Genomic DNA, 24,584 nt, shown 5'->3' on the forward strand with positions numbered 1-24,584 from the left:
GGTGGTAGCCCCCAAAATACGGAAGATGTAATAAGGGATCTGGGGACCCAAGTAGACAGTAACCTCTCCTTTGATAATCACATTGCCAAAGTGGTTAGAAAATCCTTCTATGTGGCCCACCTAATCACAAAAGGGTTTGCATCCAGATCGAAAGAGGTCATTGGGCCCCTCTATGCATCACTCATCAGACCCATCATAGAGTACAATGTCCCATTTGGGATGTACCTTACAAGACACCTGCAACAACTGGAAAGACCACAGAAGTACCTCACCAAGAGGATCACTGCCCTCAAACAGATGCCCTATGCAGCTTGACTAAAGAAACTCCAGCTGTACTTGGTTGCATACTGCCTACTCAGAGGTGATCTCTGCCTGACATACAAGGCCATGTCCAACCCAGAATTGACAGAGATGCTCCACCTAAAGAAAACCATATCCCCTCGAGCCACATACCCCAGGGATCTAAACCTCACCACAACAATAAATAGGACGTGCTGGAGGGATAGATTCTTGTCCCAGAGGCTTCCCATGCTCTGGAACAAGATTCCATTCTACATTAGGCAGAGCTCCTTGTTAACCCTCTTCAAGAGAAACCTTGACAAGTGGATGGGAAACAGAAAGTTTACCCCATGGATCACTTCAATGGCTCTGCTGGATAGAGGCACAGGGAACTAATCTAAGGGGGGGCAGCAAAAGCCAACACATTTTGGCTAGGCTTATAAATGCCTTTGGGCAGATAGCCTAGTACCTACCTATGAACCTATGAATGCCTTATACATCCCCTGTTTTGTATGCTGCAGAATGAAACAACTAATGACTTGATCCACCCATCCATCCATTCACAACCTCTTTTTCTCATTTTTGCATATGGGGTTGAGGTGTCACTTCAACAGTGCCAATCATCTAGAGCCAAGGTTTACACTGCCAGGTGGCTAGTCCTGCCACTGTGTTTCTTCTACACTATACACTTGCATGCACACTCACACTTATGGCCAATTTAGAATCTCCAATTGACCTAAAACGTGTCTTTGAAATGTGGGAGGATACTGTAGCACCCACAGGAAACCCACAAAAGCACAGGGAGGACATGCAGACTCTGCAGAGAAGGAACCCCAGTTGAGAATCAAACTGAGGAACCTCTTGCTGAGAGGTGACAACTCCATCCGCTGTGCCACTGTTGATACAATAGTTTAACAGATAATACTCTCTTCTACTATCATAATTTTTAACTCTCTTATTTGTAAACTGACGTTTGGAAAGTCCAGATAGCAAAAATCCTTGCAAATTTCATAGAAAATACCTTTCAAATGAACCTTTTATCTAAAACCCTGAATGTGTCCACAAATGTAACAGCAAACATTCCCAACTGCCTTCCAGAGGATGACCTCACAGAATTTTTATATCACACAATGTTTTTATAATTCTTTCAGACAACATGACATCCACAAAATAAAGTGCATGTTTTTTTACATATTCAAAACAGGTTTTAACAGCCTCTTTAAGCAGTATAGTCATTAACTAAATAAAAATTGCATAGTTATCACTGTAAGTAAACTTAAGAGAATATATGCGACTAGATTGTGTTCCAAACTAAGAGAAGCATAGTGCAGCTTCTACAGCTCAAGGTCTGAACTCAGAAACATACCTCTCAGTTTTCCAGACGTTTGCAGAATGTCCAGATTTCTGCCTCATATTTTTTGTAAGTTCCTCATAAAATTTGTGGTTTGGGGCATATCATAGATGACTGAAGACACTAAACAATGACATGGATTTGAGTTTCAGACCTCATATCCTTTAGATAATGCACACTAATGCAATGCCTGTAATTCTAGCAACTTTCTAAGTTTACAGGAGCAATATTTAAAATCTGTACCAATTGTTGGGCATTTTCTCCTATCATTTATAGTTTTGTCCAGATTTCTGTGCTAAGAGGTTGAGAGGTATGGTAGTTTGCTCTCTCTCTCAGGGTACATATGAAATGTAAATAAGACCTGAATGTTTTAGCCCTTGGTTAATCAGAGATGCATAGGGGTGGCAGGAAGAGCATCAAGGCTTTGAAATTAGGAAAAATCTGAGTAGTTATAGACATTAGCTGAAACTGGCAGTAGGCTACAGTGTAATAACCTATACAGTGAGCAGTTTAGCAGCAATGCAGTTAGCATGTTTACAGTATTAGAAGGTTAAAATATGTGAACCATTCTAGCTGTAACCTAAGCTGAGTGCCAAAAACATGTAGTCACATTATAATGATCCTAAGAAAATACATATATGAACAGGTAGAATAATCCTCTTCAGGCACCGATATTTATGCATATGAAGGAGCTCATGGTCAGTTCTAGTATGGTAAATGAGAAACTACGATGTCAGTGTTGTATGTTAATTAAGAGAGCTAAACAGGAAGTAATGCCTTAAGGGGTCTACAGTGCTCTAACGTAATGCTAGTGTGAAGGAAGTTACTGCTTCTTATGGGCAAACTATTTAGAGGTGCTTACTAACAGTACTTCTGTGTCCTTCTCTGATACAATCAGTCAAAAGTTAATGTTCTCTGGATGACTATGCCGATGGGAGGATGGCAATATTAACCAGAGAAAATAAAGAGTTTTTGTATGATTCTTTCCAATCTCCTTTTCTGGTCCACAGTCCTTCACTGCTGGATTAGCCTGGAAGATATGGCACTGAATGATATAAAGGCAAGGGTATTTCTGTTTGTCGCTACTGGTGCATATCTCAGACATATACAAACTAGCACATCTCTTTCTAATTATTAAGGGTTATAGTAAAAGTCAAAATTATGTTCAGAACTATTACATTTCTGTTATTAAAATAATGAAACTGCTGCTTTGTGAATTCAAAATCCTTGAATTATACTGATAATTGCACAGTCATAGTCATTGTAAAATTTCAAGCAAATTCCAGATGTAAAACAATAAATACAGAAAACTGGTCTTAGTACAACATATGTATGTATGCATGTATATATATATATATATATATATATATATATATATATATATATATATATATATATATATATATACACATATGAGTGTGTGTGTCTATATTTATATATATGTCTACTTTGAAATCTCAACCCCCAGAATATTGGTGTTTAAAATATTGCAACAAAAATCACGATGCCACAGAAACTCAAACATAAGTATTTTACTAGGGTAAGTAAACACTTGCCCAACATCCCCTTTTCACCAATGTAGTGCAATCCCGGAGTTGGTATGTATATATAGTTAGGTCTGTGGAGGGTGCATCTCACCACATTAGGGTGTGTTGGGGTGTAACACCCCACCTAGGTGGCTTTTACTTACCTCGGCATGAGTTTCATTTCCATTTGGCCAAGTGTTTACTTACCCTAGTAAAAATCCAAAATTCAAATTTCCTCATTTTTGTGATTTTCATCTTGGTATTTTAAACGTAGCTACATCTGTATATCTATATATCTATATATCTATAAAACAAGAATGGCTGAATGTTGAACCGGAAACAGCGAAACGGACATTTAGCAAATACAAACAACATCAAAAATAAATTCATTGAATGGCCATATTCAGCCAGCATCATGAACACAGCCAACCAAGGTGGGGGGCTGTGCTGCCTACACCCCCCAATGTGGGGGTTGAGCCTCCCCCACACCATCCTAACTATATATACCAACTCCAAAACTGTACTACAGTGTGCTATAAGACAAATTACAAAGGTTTCCCTTCACTTACCTTATGCATCATGTTACTTCCTGGTTGTTGGCCAAGTGTGGTAATTCAATGAATTTATTTTTGATGCTGTCAGTGTTCGCTAAATGTCCATTTTGCTGTTTCCAGTTCAACATTTAGCCATTCGAGTTTTATTTTGGTAGCCAAACATAGACCCTATATATATATATATATATATATATATATATATATATATATCTATATATATATATATATATATATATATATATATATATATGGGTCTATGTCAGATGTTCGAGTTTTCAGAAACTCGAAGTTCATATGATTGAGACCATATGATCGAGTTTCTGAAAACCTGAACATCAAAAAAATACAAAAAAAGACAATAATCAACCCTTTTCTCATTTTTGCAGTTGGGGGGCAAGCACCCCTGCACCCCCCACATCCCTTGCAAATTATATATACCAACTCTGAGATTGCACTACAGTGAGGGAAAAGGGTAAATTTCCAGATCATAACTGTACCACAATCTCCATTCAAACTTTTCCAGTTTTCAAAAACTTGATCATATGGTCTCGAACATATGAATTTCGAGTTTCTGAAAACTTGATCAACTGATAGGGACCCATATACATACATACACACACACACACACACACACACACACACACACACACACACACACACACACACACACACACACACATATATAGCAAAATCACAAATGACAGAATGAATTCCATTCATTCATGTGAATCAGAACACCAAAAAATGCAGATGAAGAAAGCCAGTATGTCGAATTTAAGGCCAATTATTTGAATTTGGCATTTTTCGACATATGCCTTCCCCTGACCTTTCAGAACAGCAGAGGATGTTGTAGTTTCCAGCAGTACATGCATACATACTGCACAGCACAGAAGCGCCCATTTTTGCAAGGGCCAAGCCCCCCTGCACCCCGCTTTGGGGGCTGTGCCCCCCCACACCCCCTGCAAATTATATATTCCAGCTCAGAGATAGCACTACAGTGGGGAAATGGGGAAATTTCCCCCATCTGCTCTGTACCATTATCTGTAGTCCTGAGGTCGACCACTAATGTGTGAATGCACAGTACATTCACTGAACCAGGGACTCGAACACATGTAGGTTAGCAACACAGAAGTCAGCCAACTGTTATTTGACATTCCATGTTTCCTGAACCTACACTCATCAATTTGATAGTAAATCCATATATATAATATATATATATATATATATATATATATATATATATATATATATATATAGATAGATAGATATAGATATATATATATATATATATATATATATATATATATATATATATATATATATATATATATATATATATATATATATATTATATATATATGTGTGTGTGTGTGTGTAGATATATATACATATAAATAGATATATCTATATGGATCCCCTTCAAAAGCTTGAAGTTTTGAAAAATCTAGCTTTAGAAGTAGAGCTATATATATATATATATATATATATATATATATATATATGTGTGTGTGTGTGTGTGTGTGTGTGTGTATGTATGTGTAGGTGTATGCATATATATATCTGTGTGTATATATATATATATATATAGATATATATATAGATATATATATATATATACACACACACACACACACACACACACACACACACACACACACACACACACACACACACACACACATACAGTGGATATAAAAAGTGTACACACTCCTGTTAAAATGCCAGGTTTTCGTGATATAAAAAATGAGACCACAATAAATAATTTCAAAGCTTTTCGCACCTTTAATGTAACATATAACCTGTACAATTCAATTGAAAAACAAACAAATCTGTTAGGGGAAAAATATAAAAAATAAAAACTGTACCCTCACCAGCATTTTACATTGTGGGTATTTTGTTATGGTTTTAATCCCAACCCTGGGTGATGGTGGTGAACATGAGATCTGTACCACTACAGAGGTCCACAATGCCCTCAGCATGCAAGTATATGTTTCCATGCATTTACACTGAAGTTTATCCACAAGAAGTGGCTTGGTAACCCTAAAGCCCTACTCCCAGACAACAATTATATTGCTAGTCCTCCTATAAGGGACTGAGGCAGTCTATAGCTGGTTCCTCCTCACTATATATCCCAGAATAGTAATGTCCATCCTCTCCTGCCTGCTCCATAAGGACGCTGAGCTGGTAATTGAACTCGGGTCACCTTTGTCATTGTTTATCCATCTATGTCATCACAGCTGCACATTCATGTTCCATTACTGACACAGTAGAGCAGTATAAAGGTGATATTGCACTCCTGATGTGCTATACTTTGGGATGAAGTGTTAAAAAGAGATCTCTTCTACCTAGCTGAAAAGGGAAGCTTAGCTGGCTCTACCAGTTCTCTGTGCTGGTACCACAAACCAGCACCCCCCAAAAAAAAGCACTTCACTGTATTATTAAGCTGATCTCTACATTTTTGGGATCAGCTTATTACAGACTGCACTACACACCCCTAGCTCAAAGAACAAAACAAAGAAAAACGTCATTGTGTTGTCAAGCTCTACATTTTAGAAGTTGGCTTATTATTGTTAGATCCATCCCATCCTCCCACCAGATGTTCCATTCAAAAAAAAAAACAAAAAAAAAAACTGCCATTTCTTCTACTGGCACACCAACCCCGTGGCCAGATGCATGACACATGACATCCTCCCAGCCATTTAGGTCCCAATTCAATACTGTGCCACTGATCCTCTTTCTGCTCTGCACACACGTGTAAAACATTGCTTTTAGAAACTGTAGCACACTGCTTGCTATAAATCCGCCAAACAGTTGCTACAGTTTATTCCCTGCCTGAACCGAGTGCTACAGCACTCATGTAATAGTTAAAAAAACAAGTCTGCTTTTAAACTGTAACAAACTGCTTGTTACAAATGTTAAATGTAACAAACAGTTGCTGCAGTTTATACCCTGCCTGCATGAAGCGCCATGGTGCTAATGTCTTACTTAAAAAAAAAATTAAACTGTTGATACAGTTTAGAGTACACATAAAGCACTGCAGTGCTCAGGTTTCTCCTCAAATACAATACCAACATTTAAAAAATGCGACTGCACTAAAGACAGATCAGGATTGGCAATCCTGCCCCCCAACCCTTTGCACCCAGGGCAATTGCCCATCTCCACCCCGCATTAGATACACTTCCAGCTGAAAAGGTTCAGACTGATGCTAAAAATCCCATGAAATTTAACGAAAAAAGTTTAAATGACTCACTCCATTATCCAGTCCAAATTTCTATTGGGTAGAATAAAAATGTCACCTTGGATCTTCACTGAAAAGAGACCATAGGCTTAGTGGATCTTCACTGAAAAGAGACCATAGGCTTAGTGTCATGTACCTGGTTACCAAACTGGAAATAAAGATATCACAAAAGTAAAATTCTGTGAAATGCTTTCTTTTACTACTGCTTCAATCTGTTAGATTTTAACAAAATTTCCAAGAAAAAAAAAACAGTGGCATTAAACCTTGTAGCAGTTAGTAGCTTAGAGACTGTGAATCAAAACTCATTCACAGGTCTCTACTAGACATGCAGTCCAGGAGATCATTACATTGCCTAGGCCAAATTCCCAAAGCAGTATTTGGTTAAGTGGCTTGCTCAAGAGCACATAGTAGGAAAATGGTAGTGTAAGGATTCAATCCCTGTACCCTTGGCACAGTAAGCAGCTCATTAACAAGTTAGGACTTTAGCCTTCTATGCTAGCTGCCAGAATTCATGCATTCATTTTTTTTTTATTACTTGCTTAATATAATTGTTGGTCATGGAAAGGGTGCGAACCCATCATAAAATACACTCATTCACATGGTACTGACATCCACAGCATATATTTTAGCATATGAGATGAAATTGGGCACCCAGCAAAAAGCTATGTAGATACAGAGAGAATGAGCAAGTTCCACAAAGAGGGCACCTCAACTGAGAACTGAGCTGCTAGACCAAGTTATGCAAAGCATTAACAGTAATTTTTGTAGTACAGTACTGTAAAAGTACTGAGAAGGTCATTAAAAATGAGTACATTCAAGTGGTCATTAGGATGGCACAGCTGCCAGTCTGATGAATCTAAGCACCAAAGTTCATCATATTGTATTTTATTTTATTTATATTTGTTTAGATGTCTCGCACACTGATCAAAATTGACCAGTTACAGGCACAGTCTTTGTGACACTAAATGGGATTTCACAAATTCAATGCTATGTAGTGAGAAAAGTAAATATGGCAACAAAAATTGCTGATATAAAAGAGAAAACAACATCTACAAGTGAGAAGTTTTTAAGTGAGAAGTATTTACATTTTTATATATATATATATATATATATATATATATATATATATATATATATATATATCAAGAAGCAGTATGCAGCAGAGCTGTAGGGTGCGTGACAGAATGAGTTAGATAAGAAGGCATTGCGTTACCATTGAATGAAGTGATGTGACCATTAGAGAGGCAGGAACACTGTTGATTAAATAGGTGTACCTTAAGTTGTAGTCTAAATTTATGGAATGAGTTCAGTTCTTCAAGTTCTCTAGTGAGAGATTTTCAAAGAATGTGGTTTATTTTAGGGTGTAAGGAGACTAGAAGCAATTTGCAAGCATTGCCTTAGGATGTAGAGGGAATTTTTTCGTGCAGTTTGGCTGCAAGTGAAGAGAAAGTTTTTGGGTATAAAAGTATGTAGAGTTGAGAGCCCATTAACAGATAAGCATTTTGCTTTGCTGGCAGGCATTTGGCTTTGTTAGGAGTGAGGCAGTGGTGTTCTTGGGAAGGGGAGTCTGTGATAAAATGACAAATGAAGTTTGAGATGGCTTGCAGAGTTGTGCAGGTTTTCTTTAAGTTGACAGCAATGATAGTGTGCCCATATTCCAGTAGGGAGAGAAGGACTCTTTTGCCAGTGGCTATTCTGGCTGATAATCTGAGAAACTTTTATTTATTTTTATTTATTTATTGACATTTGTTGACCGGGTTAGTCCAACTGAACCAGGGGCACATTTTCAGTGGAGACCCAAGGAAAAAAGCTCTAGAAGCATTACATATTTTTACAATAAAAATCAAATCAAATATAAAAATAAGAGTAAAAAATTAAAACCACCATGAAACATAAGAAAATCAACAGTTAGAGAATATCTGTACATAGAGTAGGTAAAATAACAATTGGCAGGTCTAGAGAATATCACACATGAAGTACATACAAACAGATAAACCATTCACAAAACACACAAAAACTGGATAACCAGGCTGGAAAAATGACACAACTCACAGAGATGATGTATAAAACTCTTTACTAGTACTTCCTGGTACCTCGGCTTAACAGCCTTTCGAATGAATAATTTGTTTTTCTATCCTGGTTATCACATTTTTGTGTGTTTTGTGAAGTTCTGGTGTTTTGACAGTGTTTTTAGATAAACCAATCAAATAAAGATATATATGAATGTATATATATATATATATATATAAGAGAAGAGAAGAGGCTAGATCAGCTGGGGGGTTAGACAAGGGCAGGACCATGTACACTGAAGAAAAAAATTAAGTTATTTTTTGAACAGGTGTTTTTTATGAATGCTTCTTATGTTTTGAGGGAGTGAGTTCCAAGCATGTGCAATAGAGTATTTGTAGAGGGACTTTCCTATATTTTTATTGGGTTTATAATTGGGTTTATATATTATACTATATTTATTGGGTTTAAATTGTTTTGACCTGGAAGACAATGTTGATTCTGGTTCTTTTGTTTCTAGGTGAGTATGGAAGTTAAGGAACTGATCATCCTGATACACAGGTACTGAAAATATATAGACGATACTGGGGGAGCGGGGGACTTGTTTAGGACTGTCATGAGTAGATTGGCAGTGGTGTGTCTGAGTTACTTAATGTGTATCAGAAACCTTTTATTTCCAATTTGTTGACTGGGTAAGTCAGCTGGTCCAAGGAATCATTTTTAACCACAACCCAGGTCCAAGGATATGAATACAGACATTCAACTCAGAATATACAATCATATAGTTAAAATAAGATCAGCTAAAGATATATACATAATTCAGTTGCCATAAAGTACATATGTAGAATTCCCATTGACCTATCAGTGCATTTTATTCATACAATCTAAAAAAAATAAAACAAGGAACAAAAATAGGAGTTCCCAATTGAACTAACATTGCAATTATACAATTTAAGATAAGTATAGCATCAAGGAACAAAAATAAAATGATGATTGAGTTGTATTATTCCTGTTGATTAATGTGCAAACCAATAATTACATGATTATAAATGGTATATACAACGATCAGTGGTTAGCCCAGCCACAGTGATGGAGGCTGAGAGACTGTGTACTATAAGGAGATTGGTAAATAATTGAGGAATATTGTTATCCATTGTCCATGAAGCAATTATATGATGTGTCACTGTGGAGGTGTTCTAATAGGCATGTCTGGAACTCAATGAGAGAGTCTTGGGCTTTTACCTAAAGTGGGAAATTATTTTATAAACCAAGAACCATATGGAAAATGCTCAGACTAGCTGCCTTAAGGAGATAATATCTTCTTAACTGCTTTTTAGAGACTACTACTGATCCATGATAGGAAGTTTTATTTTCAATGGAGGGAAGTAAATTTCCTTTAAAATTTTATGTATCATATTGTCTAAGAGGTAAGTTGATGTTCCTTTTAGTGGTAGCCAATTAACATTTTTTAGAAGATTGCAGTGGTGGGTGTAAGAGTCTACAATAAATGGTAGCTATAAACCTTGGTTTTAGCAATCTGAAGTCTTTGGGTATTTTAGCGGGACTAGTAATGCTAGTAATGGCAAGCCATATTCCAGTTTGGGATGCAGGACTAGTAATAGTAATCCATGTTCCGGTTTGGGATGCAGGACTAGTAATGGTAATTCATATTCAACTCTGGGATGGAGGACTAGTAATGATAATCCATATTCTAGTTTGGGATGCAGTACTAGTAATGGTAATCCATATTTCAGTCTGGTATGGAGGACTAGTAATGGCAATCCATATTCCAATTTGGGATGGAAGACCAGTAATAGTAATTCATATTGCAGTCTGGTATGGAGGACTAGTAATGGTAATCCATATTCTAGTCTGGGATGGAGGTCTAGCAGGGATAATCCATATTCCAGTCTGGGATGGAGAACTAGTAATGGTAATCCACATTCCAGTTTAGGTTGGAGGACATTTCTGGCTGGGGCAATGATACTGATTGTAGACAGCAGACATGAGATTGTTTTGCACAATTTTTAGTTGAGAAAGTAGTTAACAATGTTGCCGAAGTGTGTGTCTGTGTGTGTGAAAAAAGAAAGAAAGAAAATATGAAAGAAAAAGAAAGAAAGAAAGAAAGAAAGAATTGGTAGAGTGAAGAACAAGGCCTAAACATTTATACTCTAAGGATTAGGGAATAATGTTGTTTTTATTATTAACAATGGTAAGTACTGGAAGTTGCAGTAGTTTGCAAATGGTGGAAAATGTGTAACATTGGTCTTTTTGTGGTAAATGAATAAGCTATTAGATTTAGCCTAGGAGTAGTGATCAAAGAAGGACTTCTGAAATTGTGTTTGAAGGGAAGGGGGGGATATGCTGTCTTGTAATATGAGTACATCATTTATATACAAAGTTAAGTGTAAATTAGGGAGATCTTAATTGATGTTGTCAATGAATAAAGAAAATACAAGGGGGCTAATACAGAATCCTGGGACCCCTCTATTAAGAGTACATATGATGTAATAAGTTTGTTAGAATTGTCTATTAATGTTCTATTTTCACTGCAACATTGGAATCACTGTCCTGTAAATTTTGTCAACTTAGAACAGACTGTGGTCTGTAGTTTTAAATGCCTTAATCTGTTAATGAAAATACTAGCTGTAATGAGACCATTACTGTTGTTAATGCAAATGGAGTCTGCTGCTTAAATTAATACTGCTGTTGTGTTAAAGGCATCCCTGAAGCTGTGCTGCTTGTCTCAAATTAGACCATAACTATTTTGAATAATTTGACTAGTGGGCGAAGATTGGATATTGGATGAAAACTGTTTGGGATTTTAGGTAAGGGGACATTAGGTAGTGGATTATGGTGACATTTTTCTGAGCAGAAGGTACTATTCCTGATGTTAAAGAGGAATAGCAATTTTATCTGCATCTTTTCTGAGGAAGGTAGGGTGGAGTGGAGTGAATTTAGAAGTAGAGAGTTTTATGTTTTCAGAAAGGAAATAGTGTTCTTTATAGAAATCTCATAAAAGTAGAAGAAAGCAGCGTATCCAGTAAAGGGTTACAGTTGTGGTTGTCAGTTATTATCTGAGGACTAATGAGTGGGGAACTGTGGGAAAAGGAGTTGGGGATGTCTTGAATAGTGGAAAAGAAATAGGGTTTACAGTCCTATGCTGAGCTGTTGTTTGAATTGGTAGACAGAGAACTAAAGAAGTATGATGGAGTTGCAAATTTCCCTGTGATATGCTTTATTTCCTTGTAACAGTGTAAGTGGTTGACATTTAATTTTCTCCTGAGTACAGGAATTTGGCAGAGTTCCTTCCTATTCTTGTCTGCTTTCTAAGGGAGAGGTAAGCCTGCTGCAAGTGGTTATTTAGGAAGTTCTATTTCCAGGTTGTCCTGGAGTTGTCTCTCTGATGAGATTCCAAATGTTAATTCACATCCAAGAACTTGTCTACCCCTTAGTCTAAGGTGAGTAATGAGAAACGGTGAGCCATGAATTATGGGAGAGTTTTGGTGAAAATGCTAGAGCATCTACTGGGTCTTTAATGAGATACAGAGAAGTCCAATCAACAGTATTTAGCTGTAGATCTGTTATGGTTAATTTTTGTTCTGGGAATGTCCAAGCAGTGACTATTATGGAAATGGATTTTACAGATTTAATAGACCAGGAGATGTGAGTAGTGGTCATTTGGGCAGTCTGGTGATAAGTTAATATTTGTGCATTAGTTGTCGATGTTTTTAATGATGAGGTCCAATGCTGCATCATTTTCTGATTGTGTGTTGTGTCTCGCTGATTCCTTTTCTAGTTGGTCTAGACTGAGTTGCAGGAGTAATTTATTAAGTTGTATTCATTTGGTGCTGACTGCTTGTAGTTGAAATCTCCTACAATAACATTTCTTTGAGATGTCCTTAATAATGATGATTTAAGTAGCGGGGAGATATAAATAACCAAATGGTGAAAAGGGCATGATTTTCTACTCTTAGGTTAACTGTTATCCAGTTTGGTGCTTTAGTATTAGTTTGGTAGGATGAGTTTTGTTTGATTAACATTATGACTCCCTGCTCTTGTTCCAAGTCTACAATCATAGAGGATTTTATACTTTTAAAGCAGAAAGGAGGAATGATAAAACCCTTATTTTAGCCAGGTCTGTGTTATGGCAAAGATATGCGAGTTTCCAGAAGTAATCCACTCTTCAAGAATGGCCCACTAATTATTTACACTACATGTGTTAACTCAGTTGATTTTGAAGTTCTTACCTTTAGCTGTAGTTGTTTGATTGATGGAAGTAAGATGATGAAGAGGCAGCATTGGGGCGGAGGGGTGGATTTCAGTGTTGCCAAGTGCCAGAGCAGGATGGAATATCACCATGTTAAGTAGTCTGTGTTCTAGGTAATAATTTAGTGAGATTAGATCATTTCTGAGGAGATAGGAGATTGACATCTGGTGAATCAAGTGATTTTACAATAGGAATTGTTTTCAAGAAATTAAGTAATCAGTTTAAAATAGTGGTAGAAATGGAAGGGTATTTCAATGGTAATAATGAAGAAGACTGTGGTATAGCTATTTATGTTTGCAATTTGGTATGGGGAAAATTATCTGAATAGTAGAGGCAGATTGTTAGGTAAAGGAAGAGGAATGATAATGGAACATTTGAGGCATAGTCTTAGGATCATAGGATCATAGGAAGATACTAGGCTATTGGCCATGAGGCCCTTACAAGCCTAGCCAAGAACTTAGCCCATGTTACAACAAGTCAGCACCCAATGCCCCTGTCCAGCAGGGATGCAGGTGGAATCCCAGGGATGTATTTTCTGTTCCCCATCCAGTTATCCAGGTTAAAAAGGGTTAATGAGGTACTCTGCTTGATGTGGAGAGGAAGTCTATTCCACAAAAGGGGGATTCTATGGGACACAAATCTGTCCCGCCAAGTTCTATTGATGTCACAGACCAAACTGAGGTCTTGCATGTAGTTTACTCGAATGGAGCTTGTCTTGTGGATATGCAACAGTCTCATCAAGGTGGGGCCTAAGATTGCTTTGTATGCCAGACAGAGGTCACCTCTGAGGACTCTGTAGGAGACTGAGTAGAGGGTCAGGGCCTTTAGCCTATATGTCGAGGGTAGGTGTTTGAGACCCTGGATTCTCCTGGTGAGGAACCTCTGTGGTCTCTCCAGCTGCTGCATGTGCTTTGTGAGGTACATGCTGAAAGGGGCATTGTACTCAATAATGGGTCTTATAAGGGAAGAATACAGGGATGTTATGACCATCTTGTCCTTAGATGAGATACCGGGGCAGCAACTGGTGAACCTCAGGAAACTCAGATGCAGATTCTGTCATATTCTGATACCTCACCAGACTATCCCCAGATGAGGTGCCTCAGAAGAAGAAGTGCAAGCAAAAGCACTTAGATTCCCCACAGGAATCAATTTCAAAAGACATTGATTTTGATGAAGGGGAAGGGACCCCAACATCACCCCTGATGATGTCTCCTTTGGAGACATCCTAGAAATATTGAAACAGAGGGGTGGTTGGAAGTCCCAAAATCCTTCCTCAGAGGAATCAGTTTGCCTACAGACTTTTGTTACTCACCCATCTACTTCTTGGATGATTCCATCCACTGACAAGCTCATTCAATTAATCTCTCAGTGGGTGTGGAAGACAGCAGACACCAATGAACACATCCCCAAGAGACCAGAAAAAATTGTATCCAGCCCTGAGGGTAAACAATTCTGGTCCAAAGGATTAGCTGTAGATGCCATAGTCATAGCAGCCACCACCTAAAAGGAACTAGCTGTGGAGCGTTCCTCTATCCATCCACCCAACAGAGAGTCTTGGGAAATGGATAGATTTCGGAAGCAAGTTTCCACTTCATTGAACTTTGCCTTATGTTCTTTGAATTTTCTGGCACATTTTACCAGACTTCACAGGGATCTGATCAAGGAGCTGCTGTATACCCTGGCAGGAGCTGCTACTGAAGGAGTCCAAGAAAAAGTTGCTTCACATTTGGCTACCCTGGAATCTGTGTCCAACTCATCTATAAGGATCATTGCATAGGCAGCTGAAGGGACCACCAGAGAGGCAGGATCAGGTATAACCATAAGGAGACACACCTGGATATGACTATGTGACTGCGGAGCCATTTAAGTCTTCATTCGTCAGTGCACCCTTTGACAGATCATCTCTGTTTGACCCAAAATATAGAGAGACATTATCCCATGTGAAAAGAATGGTAAGACCCTTCCTGCTGTGGATGTATGTTTTTCCACTCCACAAAAATCCTTTTCCAGGAATCAGAGCAGCAGTGGAAAGATATGGTTCAAAAAGTTCCAAAGGCCTTTGCAGGACACATGTGGAGCCAGTTCTCCCAGGGGGAGGAACTACAATGTAAGACACCATCCATGTGACAGAGGTGGTCCACTGAACCAGGACTTCAGAGACTCCTTCCCGAGTAAGCCCTTTCAGCGTTCCTGAAAGGAGGCCCAATTGACTTCCTCTGGAGGCAGTCAGGGGATGCTTATCCCTGCACCAAAATACCTGGCTAAAATAAAAGATTCTTGGGTGCAGAGGATTATTTCCAGAAGGTATACTATAGCCTTTTCTTTTCACCCACAATATGAAAAAAAAATCCCCGATGTTCCACCCAGTCAGAAGGAACCAGCAGTTCTAGAAAATCAAAAACTGCTAGAGAAAAGAGTCATTCAAGATATCCCATCAGACCAGAAAAAATCCAGAACTTACTCAAGATTCTTTTTAGTGACAAAAAGACAGGAGACTGGAGAAACATTTTGGATCTCAATGTATTGAACAAATCAGTTTGGCATACAAAATTCCTGATTGTTACAGTCTAGTCCATTCTTCCATTTTTGGAAAGGAATGACTGAATGTGCCCGATAGAGTTTCAGGATGTGTATTATCACATAAAAATGGATAAGCACTCCATAAAGTTCCTCCCCTTCTGGCTGGGACCCAGTCATTACCAATTTAGGGTGCTCCCCTTTGGTCTCACCACAGCCCCCAGGGTGTTCACCAAATGTATGGCAGTAGTAGCAGCTCACTTGAGACTGCAAGGATTCCAGGTGTTTTCTTAGTTGGAAGACTGGCTTATTACTGCTCCAACCAGGCATCAACTGGTAGAAGCAAGGGATTATGTTCTCCAGACCTGTGCATACTTAGGAATAACTATAAATTATGAAAAATCTCAACTGACTCCAAGTCAGAGTTTGTAGGGTCAGGAATAAATACAACATCTGTAGAATCCCTTCCTTCCATGAGATTTCAGAAAATCAGAACGCATGTTCAAAAAATAATCCACAGCAAGAAAGTACAAGCTCATCTAATTTTACAGGCTCTAGGTTCCATGGCAGCGGCAATAACTCTAGTTCCCCTAGCAAGATATCATATGAGACTTCTGCAGTGGCTGCTTGCATCTCAATGGTCAATGCAATACCAACACATGTCAGACCAGATTTTGATCACCAATCATGGCAGAAAAGATCTATCTTGCTGGATACATTCCAGAGAAATTCTCCTGGACCACACCATCATCCTTTCAGAACTCAAGGCCATGGTGACCACATTCACCTCCCTGATAGGGTGGGGGGCATTTTCTGGGCAAGACTGTACAATGCAATTGGTCCCCCTTACAGGCCAACTTGCATAACAATGTTCTGGAGCTAAGAGCAGTGCTTTTAGCATTGCAAGCCTTTCAAACAGCTCTTCCAGTGGGAACAATTGCAATTCAAACAGACAATATGTCAATAGTTTGGTACATCAACAAACAGGGATGAACCAAATCTTACCCCCATTGTCGAGAAGCACTCAGTGTATGGCAGTGAGGGATCTCTTCCAACTGCTTACTGATTGCAACTCATATTATGGGGAGTTCCAATGTGATAGCAATCAAACTGAGCAGATGTATTCTCCAACCTCATTAGTAGTATCTCAATCCAAAGGTGTGGAGCCAGCCTTGCCGCAACCTTTTTGCCTCGCCTCTGAGCAACAAGGGCAGCAACTACTTTACCCTGATCCCCCCTCTGAGAGATGTTCTGCTACACACTTGGCCCTCTGGACGGCTGTATGCCCTCCCACCAATTCCTCTAATCCTGAAATTCCTACAGAAAGCGATCAGGCTGAAGAGCAAAGTAATTCTCATTTCACCTTATTGGTTTCGACAATATATGTTTCCCTTTCATTTGACCTTATCTGATTCAACAGCCTTGGACTCTGGACCTGGCTCCAAAACTTCTGTTCCATCCAGAGGGATTAGTTCATCCAAATATTCTGAACCTCAAGTTGACAGCATGGTTCCTCCAATTCCATTAATTGCCAGGTGAGTTAACCTTTCTTCCCTGGTACATTCAAATTCTCCTAGCTTCTCATAAGCCTTCTACCCATAAACGCTATACTAGTAAATGGAAGAGATTTACCTTTTGGGCTCATCAAAGGGATATTGACCCCTTTTCTGCATCTATTGATAACATTTTAGATTTCTTAGCTTCTCTTTTCAATGCAGGAGCTTCCCCATCTACCATTAAAATTCAACTAGCAGCAATTTCAAATTTCCATGATGGTTTGGAAGAACATTCCATGACTTCTCATAAACTTTGTAAGTCCTTTTTAAAAGGGACACTATTGCTGAAACCTCCTTTTAAGGATCCTACTCCACCTTGGAATCTAAATCTAGTGTTACAAACCACTGAATAATCCCTCTTCAAACCATCTGCAGACTGCAATCTAAACTATTTGTCATGAGAAACTTTATTTTTGGTGACAATTACCTCTGCCAGAAGGATTTCAGAAATACAACACTTCTTATCATGTAGACCACCTTATCTGATTTTTCACAAAGACATAGTTTCCTTAAGAACAAATCCCACTTTTCTACCTAAGGTGATGTCAGAGACTAACATCAATTAGACTATTAATTTACCAGCATTCTTTAACCATAAACCGCTCAGCAAACAACCAAGTGTAATATCTGGACGGTGACCAGAAAAACCACTGCTCGTACTTGGATGCAATAAAAAATTTTTTATTCTCGATAACACACGATAAAAGCAGGTTAAGCGCTTTCAGCTGTGAACAACAGCCTTCCTCAGAACAATATTATGCCTATGAAGTCTAGCTTTTATACAAAATCAATTGCTCACTTAATTGTATAATCATCCTAATTGCCGCCAAAACTTTAAAGGCATATTGTCATCTGTACAAGGAAGTTCACATACATTTTCATGGTCTAAACACTTCAAACATATGAATTCACATATTCAGTATGATTACAGGGTGTATGCAACCAAATGTGCAAACAAAAATTACAAAAAAACACAATTACATAGCTTTCCAGGGAGAATTTTTCAAACAGACAAGAGGAGTGGCTATGGGAGCAGCGTGTGCTCCCATTTTTGCAAATCTGGTCATGCTGGAGTGGGAGTCAGAGTATATATTCAACAGCAAATATTATTCTGACATCTCGTACTATGCCAGATACCTGGACGATATTTTTATCATGTGGAATGGCCCTAAGGAAAAAATACAGGAATTTATGACTTACATAAATAACACCACCAGTTTCCTAAAGTTCACACATATGAGTAGTAATACTGGAATAGCATTCTTGGATGTATCTATCAGTCATGACGAAGCGGGTTTTATTTCTAAGCTGTATAGAAAGCCCACATTTTCAAATGATTATATACACTTCAGTAGTTGCCATCCCCCGCATGTATTTAAAAATATAGTGAAAGGGCAATGCATCCGAGCAGCTAGGATGTCCTCCACTAGGACCATCATGGAGGATGAACTGGAAAATATAAGACAGTTATTTTTAGATCGAGTGTATCCAATAAAAATGTTAAATGAAATTATTAGATATGTGAAAGACGAATGGGGAAATAAATACCCACCACTATTGGGGTGCTACACAATGCCGTACAAAGAAGAAGGACATAATATATTTCAAGGAAGAGTTTGTGTACTCACATATACACCCTACACACACTTGATTAAAGAAATTGTAGAAAAACATTGGGCAATTATTACAACTATAGGAAAAGAACAAAGTTGGGATAAATATCCGAAATGTGTATATAAAACAGCACCCAACATTAAAAGGATGTTGGAAAAAGCTAGTTATAATAAGGACAAAGTAGATACACGTAAAAGCACAATAAAGTGTGGTAGGTGTAAACAATGTAAGTACATTAATACAGCTAATACCATCAGATTAGATGACATTAACAACACCTTTATCAGATGTAAAGCTGGGAATTGTTGCTCTAAGGGTGTAGTGTACATTGCCAACTGCACAAAATGCAATGCACACTATATTGGGAAAACTGAAAGACAATTAAAGAAACGCATATATGAACATACATACAGAATACAGAAATGTGACAGTAAAAATGCGTTATATAGACATGTTATGGAACAAGGGATAGACCATAGTTTCATTTTTGCTATTGTAGATCAGATCCCTATTACACCTATTGGAGGCAATTGGAAGATGGAGTTAGCAGCAAGTGAGAGTAGATGGCAGATCTTGACAGACTCCACCAGAAAACCAGGTCTTAATGACTTTGTGAGTATTAAACCTTTCCTAGCTTTACTGTGAGCAAGTTTACATAACGGTAAATGAGGGATATAATTATATTCATATTTACATCATATATCTACAACATTAATATATACAGGTGATACGTAACACACAGCTTATGGATATGGACTGACATAGTAGAACATATAACTATTGGAGGACATTTTATGCCCCAAAATTCCATCATTCCATTATTTTATCACTCTATTCTCCCATAGTAGTCTGATATTCCCATTTTTATAATGTATGTGGTATCCTGATACCATGGTCATAGTATCATGTTGTAATTAATTATGGCAATTTTTTAGCATACATCGAACTTATGATGAAGCAGTGAAGTATGGTGTATTTTCGGTTAATGACCATTAGTATTAATATTAGCAATATCATATTTGAAATTTATGCAATGGATTAATCCACATGTAAAAACATGGATATCCATGGATTTTTAACCACAAACATTTTTAATACATATTTTAAAAATATATATTTTATGTATTGTTTATACATTTCTATGTGCATAAAGTAGCTTTGGTTAGATCAGAATGTACAAGAGTGAATAGTTTAGGATGTGTTACATATGCATTTTATATACGCTACATTATGCATTTTTGTTTGCACATTTGGTTGCATACACCCTGTAATCATACTGAATATGTGAATTCATATGTTTGAAGTGTTTAGACCATGAAAATGTATGTGAACTTCCTTGTACAGATGACAATATGCCTTTAAAGTTTTGGCGGCAATTAGGATGATTATACAATTAAGTGAGCAATTGATTTTGTATAAAAGCTAGACTTCATAGGCATAATATTGTTCTGAGGAAGGCTGTTGTTCACAGCTGAAAGCGCTTAACCTGCTTTTATCGTGTGTTATCGAGAATAAAAAATTTTTTATTGCATCCAAGTACGAGCAGTGGTTTTTCTGGTCACCGTCCAGATATTACACCAGCATTCTTTCCCAACTTTATGAACAAAGGTGAATACTGTTTGCATTTGTTAGATATTCACAAACAATTACATTTTTATCTATACAGAATGAAAAACATAAGAAAACCTGACCAACTATGTGTCGCCTTTTCAAGTGCACGGTTTGGTAAACCAGTCAGCAAGGTAACCATAGCCAGCTGACTCAAGGATTGTATATCCTTCATCTATAACAACAAGAAAATTGATTTGCCTAGGTCTGTTAAGGCACATTCTACAAGACCTGTAGCTGCTTTAGCAGTTTTCCATTCTAGACCTTCAATGGATGATATTTGTGCAGCAGCAACTTTGGCTTCTCCCCATACCATTATTACTCATTACAAATTGGATTTGGTCTCCAGGGGAAGAGCAGCCTTTGGTTCAAATGTGCTCAGGAATATCTTTCTGTGAGTCCTCCCAAGGTCTAAGGTAGCTGCAGACTCCGCCCATATGTCAAGAATAAAATGAAAATTGACAGCATCAGATAAAAAAGGTATGTAGTAATCATAACGTTCCACCTGTGTTGTTCATTTTCAGTTATCCTTGACTGTGCTCCCTCCACCCCCCAGCCTTTGAAGGCCCTTTGGTGGAATTGATAATGGACATATAACTTTATTGTAATTATTAAGACATAGCAGATATGGTCTCTGTAGATCATTGTTTGTGTTGTACCTAGTCAGCCACTGTAGGTAGATAGCATGTACATTTCAGTTACCGAGCATGTGCAAGATCAGTGCCATTTTGTATTGTCAATCAGAATGAATGGAGATGCACATGCAAGTGTGTTTGAAGTAATGAGTCAGTCAGTTAGCTTAAATATATGTTCCAGTTATAGCTCCTAATTTGTTTATGTACAATAAACAACTTGAACCCATCACATTTCCTCAGTGTCTCATCTGAATACAAGAGACATGTGGCAGCCTCCATGAAGGCTTTCTTATCCATGACTTTATACCTCTAATCTGCAAACTCAATCTGAGGTAAATGAGAGAGTAGGATTGTGGGTAGAGGTGAAGCTCAAAAGATTTTGGCCTGTGTGAGCTGTAGTAATGGCCGAGTCAGTTCTAATATCGGACCCGAATCCATATGTCAAGGATAAATGAAAATGGACAACACAGATGTAATGTTATGGTAAGTATGTAACTTCTTTTTTTTTTTGGAAGATTAAAAGATCAATTTGTAATTTTTTAAGTAAAAATGGGTTCCACATTAACCATGGGAAAATTTTTTACAGCTTCAAGGATTTAAAAAAATTTGACTGAGTTTGCTGTTGTAGAACCAAAAATAGGGTATTGTTCCTCTAGGTATTTCAAAAATACAAAATATCCACAGGATGCTAATAAAATTAAAAAAAACAGAAGTTAATTTAGAAAACTATAATGTTGATATAGCAGTTATCACTTTTTGTCAAAGCATGTTTTATTAAAAAATGTACCAAACTACAATGATAATATTCCAACAGCAAACTAACATTTCTAAGACAGCAAAACATAACATATTTAAAACAGAACATATAGCACAGATGGAGTATGGAGGCCTTTGTAATACATGAGCTAATCATTTTTAAAAGTGCTTTCAATCTTCTGACAATTTCCTTATAAAAACGCAACCTTACAATTCTTATATTGAGCAGACTTATTAAAAGGGGAACAACTTGTTACATGTGTGGAAATTTTAAAGCATTATTTTGAATCAGAATGTATGTAATTAATGGTGGTCTTACTAGTATATTTATATTTAAAAGTGCAAAATTATCTCAACATTTCTTAATATTTTATAAAATGTAAGGATTTTTTTTTAATTTTGGAACTAATTTACAGGTTTTATTATATTTTTTGAGGCATTGATAAATTCTTTCCAGTATATTTTGTCTAAAATAACTTAACCAAATGCAATGCAATATTTGAAAAACAAAGAAAATTGTAAATATTCAAGTATAACTTTTATCAATTCTTTGATGAATGTATAGAAAAATCATTTTCCTATTAGAAGATATGTTAAAATATCAGCAGAGAGAATTCCTTACTGATGCAAAGATAGTGCTAGCTCAGAAATAAATAGGATATCCACCAAGTTGGCATGGCACCCAGCTTACCTACAGCTGGCTGAGGTGAAATTTGCCACAGAAAAAAAAGTGAGTGTCAGAATGATGACCACTTTTTCTGTTATGAAATAATTGCCGCTGTAATTCTAAGGTACATGGCAATAATTCACTTCCTTAGAGAAATCCATCCCTTTTACAAGTTGCTGCAACCATGGAGGTGGTATATATAAAATCAGGGTATAGAGGCTTGCTTCCCACATTTGGGGTTCAGGAGTGCTTGCCCTCTTGCAAAACATGCTTTCATTTCATCCTTTTTTTCATCCTTTTGTTATTTTTGCGGGGGGTCATTATTTTTCAGCATTCCAGAAGATCAAGGTTATGCCTTTTGATATTCCATAGCAGAAATCTAACAGCCTTACATGCTGTAAAAAGACTGGGAATAAACTAAATGTGTCTTCTTGGAGAGAGATATGAAATATGAATTAGCATTAACTGTGTGTATCAAAGCTTTTGACTAGTAAATAGCTGAGGGTGTATATCACATAATCAAAATCCCAAAACATCGAACACCACAAGCCTGAACTTGGAATGTCGAAATGTGATATAATCGAAAGCTCAGAACACAAGCACACCAAAAAACAGCAATCCAAACATATACACTTAAAATCCTACTTCTAACCCTACACTAAACTGTACATACACTACTATCTATCCACTTACCTTAACCCAAACCCTAACCCTAAGGTCCGTAACTATCGCACACTCACCTTACCCCCTCCCTAACTCTAAGGTCCATAACTATCGCACACTCACCTTACCCGCTCCCTAACCCTAAGGTCCCTATTGCACACTCACCTTACCTGCTCCCTAACCCTAATGTCCCTAACTATCCCATTCCCACACTCACCTTAAACCCAGTCCATTCGCACACTTCCCTTAACCCGGGCCGTAACCTTCACACCACAGTGGAGGAAATAGCAAAGCAGCAGAAACAGCCCACCGAATTCTTTCCCTGGGAAAGAATTCCATGTTCTGCAGCTTCGCTATTTTCAACGTTCGCTGTTTTGAGTTCGATATTATAACATTTGACGTTTTACAAATTTGATGTTATAACATAGACCCAATAGCTCATGGCAGGTATAAAATAATAAATGCATTTAATAGGTTTCTTGTCATTCTTATTTAACAAATGGTTGAAATATTCTTGTGTGTTCTTTTTGTACCTTACCAACCATTTTCTGTCAAGATATCTTGAGGTGTGCCCAGTGAAATTTTACCTTTGGTAGACATTGTGTAGTAAATGAACAGCAGGAAGTTCCTGTTTGAAATTAATCTGACTGTAGCTGAAAGGTTGTCAGAAATATGTTTTTAGTTCATTGAATAAATAGTTTGATTCACTACAAAGACTAATGCACATCTTTCACCATACAAGGATCACTTCTTCATCACAATCTGTGATTAATAGACCCTGACTTAGACTTAATGCACATCTTTCACCATACAGGGATCAGTTTTCCATTGTAATCATGATTAATAGACCCTGATTTAGACTTAATGAACATCTTTCACTCTACAATGATCAGATCACCATCACAATTAATGATTAACAGACCCTGATTTAGACTTAATGCACATATTAAACCATCAGTTCTCTATCACAGTCAGTGATTAATAGACCTGACTTACACTTAATGCACATCTTTCACTCTGCAATGATCAGCTCTCCATCACAATCAGTGATTAATAGACCTGACTTACACTTAATGAATATCTTTCACTCTACAATGACCAGATCTCCATTACAATCAATGATTAACAGACTGTGATTTAGACTTAATGCACATATTTCACCATACAATGATCAGCTCTCTATCAGTCAGTGATTAATAGATCCTGACTTACACTTAATGCACATCTTTCACCCTGCAATGATCAGATCTCCATCACAATCAATGATTAACAGACCCTGATTTCGACTTAATGCACATCTTTTGCCATACAATGATCCATTACAATCAGTGATTAACAGACCT

Source organism: Protopterus annectens, chromosome 1.part2, assembly GCF_019279795.1.
Source record: "Protopterus annectens isolate FY-2018-M chromosome 1.part2, PAN1.0, whole genome shotgun sequence".
In the NCBI taxonomy this organism is placed as follows: Eukaryota; Metazoa; Chordata; order Ceratodontiformes; family Protopteridae; genus Protopterus; species Protopterus annectens.